Raw genomic sequence first — 4,829 nt, 5'->3', positions numbered from 1 at the left:
AAATTCAGAGGCCATGTGGTGGCAGTGTGCTGTTTGCAGTCTGGCTGAGCCATGCTGTGCAGGGGAGGGTCCCCTCTTGCTCGCCTCCCACACACCTGCAGCTCTGCCTGCTTGGCCTTCAGAGGCCGTCTGTGCCGTGCAGCCTCTGCCCAAATGTCCCAGATCCTCCTCGGGGGCCCCCACCTCTGCTCCCAAGTCTCAGGTCCTGCCCCCACCCCTGCTCAACCCCTTCCCTGGCCCAGCAGGATGAGGCCCTGCAGACTCCTGCCCTCCCCTCCTCCCCCTTTGCCCCTCCCCCTTGTCCTGACCCTCCCCCTCCCACTCTTCCCCCCTCCATCCCATCTCACCTCTCCTCCTTTCTCCTATCCTCCCCATCACCTGTCCTTCCCCTCACCTCTCCTCTCTCCCTGCTCCCTCCTCCCCCTATATTCCTCCCCCTCCCACCATCTACCTCCCCTCCCCTCCCCTTCCCTCCCTCACCACCTGTCCCTCCCCCTGCCCTCTCCTCCTTCTGCCCCTCCCCCCTCCCCATCCTTCCAGCTGTTTCCTAGGAACTCCAGGCTTGTTCCCTTGTTTTCACTGCCTCCCCTGTCAACTCACTTCTGCGGGCGTCTTGCTCTAATCCAGCCCACCCATCACTCTCTGCTGCCTGTGTGCAGCCCTCCCCTCCCCTTCCCTCTGGACACTGGTTTCCATCATCCACCTCCACAAGTGGTGCAGCCCAGAAAAGGCTAGTGGGGCGAAGGAGTGACATATGGGGGGTGTGGGTTCCCCTAAGCGCACGTGTGCAGGCCTTCCCCTGGATGCAGTGCCCCCGACCTTGCCAGCACCTTCCCCTGGGCTGCCACCCCGGGGCCATCAGTGGTGCAGCCCCCTGCACGTTGTCCCTCATGCCCACTCCTCGTGTGGACTCCTTGTAAGTGATGAGATGAGGGGTCTGCTCTCCACGGGGGCCGGGGTCTCTAAGAGGGGTGGATGTGTTCAGGACCTCACTGTGGCTCCAGAGGACAGAGTTGGACGTTGGCGCCCCAGGACCCAGGGATGTGGCAACAGGGGTGACCCACAGCCCCAAGGTGAGGCTTTCCTGGAGGGCCCTGCAGGCTCAGGGATGACACACACAGCCAGGAACGAGGCCCTGCTCCCATGGAGAAGTCCCTGGTTCTTTCTGCCTCTGCAGCCCAGGCTGGACCTTGTGACCTCGGAGGTCAGCCCGTAGAAGCACCCACAGCCCTTGGTGGTCACCTACTGCAGGCTGAGTGTGTCCTCCAAAAGATACGCTGGAGTCCTGACACCCGGTCCCTGCCAACGTGACCTTAGTCGGAGACCAGGTCATCACAGACATATGGTTAAGATGACTTGGGACTGGAGCGGTGGACCTTCACCCAGTGGCTGTGTCCTCACGTGGAGGCTGAGAAGCCGTGGGACGACAGGGGCGCAGAGTGGGCTGATGTGCCTGAGCCAGAGGACCCCGGAGCCCCCAGAGCTGGACGAGGCAGGGCCTTGGGAAAGGGCGGGGCCCCGCGGTGCCCTCACCTGGACTTGCGGCCCCCAGCAGGGGGAGGACAGCCCTCCACACCTAAGCTGCCCACGTGGGCCCGTTTGACCAGCGGCCCTGGAAGGGAATACACCTGCCCGCAGTCAGCCAGGCCCACCTGGACATCACGTGGACAGAACTAGCGCCTCTGGCCGCCGTGGTGCCTGCCTATGGGTCGTGCCCTGCCAAGGCCCCCTCGGAGGGGTGAGACCCTGAGGATTCTGAGGGCACGTGACACGCCTGACAGAGAGAAACTGTCCCTCTTCCCCTGGGCTCTGCGAACGAGCCCAGCTTGGGCTGCGGAGCTTTGACTTAGCAGGAGTGGGGCGTCTTGCGGGGGAGAGGCTCCTGTGGGTTCTGCTGTGCGGTCTGTCTTGGGTCAGAGCCAGGGAACACGGCGTCTTCCTCTTGCCTTTCGATGTTAAGCTGCTGTCAGAAGGCAGGGCCTCTGTTGGGTAAACATGCCCGGGGAGCCCTGGGGTGCCCAGCGTGGATGCTGGCCCAGTGCAGGCTGGTTGGGGGCGCTGTAGGCCGCTGGACGGGGCAGTGCTCGGCGCCCCTGGCAGCCCCAGAAGCAGCCTGGGCCCGGGAGCTCGGAGAGCATCACCCACTCTCCAGCCCAGAGCACCTCTTCAGGCTGCACAGCGTCCGTCAGAGCATGTCAGCGGCACCATCAGGCAGCCTCGGGGCAGCACATCCCACACGTGGTTTCGGGGCCCCCATTTGCATCCCGCACCCCAAGAAACCACAGATCTGGCTCCTGCAGGACCAAGGAGCTGGTGCCAGGCTGGGGCACGGGCTGGCACCCGGGTGGCAGGGGCCGCGGAGCCAGCCCCTCCCTGCTCTTGCACCTGCTGCTCCGGCCCCGCAGCGTCCACGCGGCTCCCGGCCTCTGTCCTGGGAATGGGCCTGGAGACCGCAGGGCCCGTGTGAGAGCAGGACGGGGGCCCCGGGGCGGGGACTGTCTCGGGAAGGGTCCTCTGGGCACCGCCACGGCACGGAGGCGCCCGCCTGGGCGCCGGGGCCGATCCCCTCCTAGCACCGAGCCCAGGTCAGCTGCCCATCGCTGCCCCCCGCTGGAAAGGGACCCGGGAGACGAGTGTGGATCGTCTAGAGGGAGGGAATTTGAGCTTTATGGAGGCCGCTTAGCCGGGGAGAAGGCGGCCTCTTGTCCCAGAGCCGACTCCGTGGTTTCTGCCTGGCGCACACGGGGCGCGCGTGGCTGCAACATTTCTTGGTCACAGCGCGGACTGATGGTGCCCGCTGCAGAGCTATCCCTGTGCCCCGGGCTGTGCCAGGGCCGGTTCTTGTTCTGTGACGAGCAGGAGTGCTCTGTTCTTTCTGCAAGGGGGGGCCAGGCCTGCAGGTGCGCAGAGGGGCTCCGAAAACCCATTCGTGTGCCCAGAGGAACATCTGGCTAACAGGTCGCTGGGCCCCGAGGCGGCTTCAGACAGGCTTGCTGGCCGCCGTGCCCGGGGCCTTCTGGGCCTTCTCAGGGCCGTGGGCTGCACATCTCCAAGAGGGTAGATTAGTTCGTTACAGGTCAAGGGCCTCAGGTCAGCAGCAGGGAGCGTGTCCACGTGAAGCGAGGGAACCCTTGCGACGGGCTGCCGCACGCGGTGTCTCCCGTCCTGCGTGGCGCCCCGGAGCTCTGTGCTCGTGGGAGCCGTGGGTCAGCTTGTAGCACCGGCTGTGAGGAGGGCAGAAGGGAAGTGTGTGTCTCCACGGGTGCTGGCTCATGTGTGCGTGTGTGCGTGTGTGCATGTGTGCATGTGCACCTACATTGTGGTGTGTGTACATGCATGTATGTATGGTATGATGTGTGTGTGCACACATATGATGTGTGTGTCCATCTATGTGATGGACATTGTGCGTGTGCATGCGTGGTGTGTGCACTGTGTGCCGTGTGCATATGTGCACACTGTGGGTGGTGTGTGGTGTGCATGTGTGCTATGTGTACATGTGCATATGTGTGCGTGTGTGCACACAGTTCTTGCTGCTTCATGCCAACCTGCCAAGTGATCCTGTCGGTAAGATTATGAATAATTTTCATTTTCTCCTATTTCTCAGCAGAACGTGAAGAGGTTTCAACAATGAACCTATTTTTACTTGTGTAGTAAAAATAAACTTATTTTTAAAAGCCAGTGTGTGTCTAAGTGATGTCACTTATTTGCTGGGGATCATGGACGAGGGCCGTGGCAGATGAGGCTGGGGCGCCCTAGCCCGTCGGGCCTGCCAGCGGGGAACAAGCTGGCACGCTCAGTGGCCTTTCTGTCACCGTTCTTCTAACAAACCCCACAAAGACGTGAGCACAGGCTGGTCAATGGCCCGGAGGGGCGGCCGTGAGGGGCGGGGGCCCTGGGCCTGCCAGCACCTCAGAGTGCCCCCAATACTGCCACTCTGCGCATGTGGGGCCACCCCACAGGGTGGGGTCTGCCGTGCCTGCTCACCCCCCACCCGAACCCCTGCTCCACACGGGCAGCCGTCCAGTTACGGGGTTACCCCCCAACACCCAGAAGAGCATGAGCACCACGGTGGGCTCTACGTGTCTCCTCTAGGGTGACTGTGTCCCCGAGCGCACGTTGGAGCCCTGACCCCCAGGACCTCAGAGGGGCGGTCTATGGAGCCTGGGCCCCTGGAGGGGCATGGGGTAGGCCTCCCCACAGGCTGGCGGCCTCGCAGAGGAGTAGGCGCCCGGCTCGGGGAGGACAAGCACCCTCCAGCCGGCAGCTCTGCCCCGGGACCCGGGCCCTCAGATCTCTCCCTCTTCCTTGGTGCAGCTGCCACCCCGGTTGTCCTCAGGCTCCTGCCGGCCCGGGCTTCCCTGCTCCTCTGTCCGGGCCACACACGGGGGGCTGGCTGTCCCGAGGGGCGCCCTGTGCACCCCCACCTCACCCCCAGGGGAGGCGGAGCTCACGCACTGCTGGGGTGGCTCGCCCCACGCCAGACCCCACTCCCCACCCTGGCCCCCACCCTGGCACCAGCCCCCTCAGGGCCTCTGCTCACCCTGGCTGCACCCGGCGCCCCTCTGCGCCACGCCCTAGCAGCTGCGCCCTCAGGATCCAGGGCACGCAGGATGGTTTCGCGTTGTCAGCGACTCGCCCACCCACCTGCGACCCCAGCACTGCAGCGGGGCCCCATCCGCGGCCACGGTCCTGGAGGAGGGGGAGCAGGCTCAGCCGGGCTAGGCGGGAGCCCGCGGAGCAGGAAAGGAGGGAAGCGGGCACAGCTGGGGCATTGGGGCCTCTCTCCGGGGACCCGGCACCCCAGCACAGGGCGCAGCAGGCGCAGTTCT

The sequence above is a fragment of the Canis lupus genome, chromosome 31, assembly GCF_003254725.2.
Source record: "Canis lupus dingo isolate Sandy chromosome 31, ASM325472v2, whole genome shotgun sequence".
NCBI classification, from domain to species: domain Eukaryota; kingdom Metazoa; phylum Chordata; class Mammalia; order Carnivora; family Canidae; genus Canis; species Canis lupus.
The sequence above is the reverse complement of the archived record's forward strand: the minus strand, read 5'-3'. Positions refer to the sequence as shown.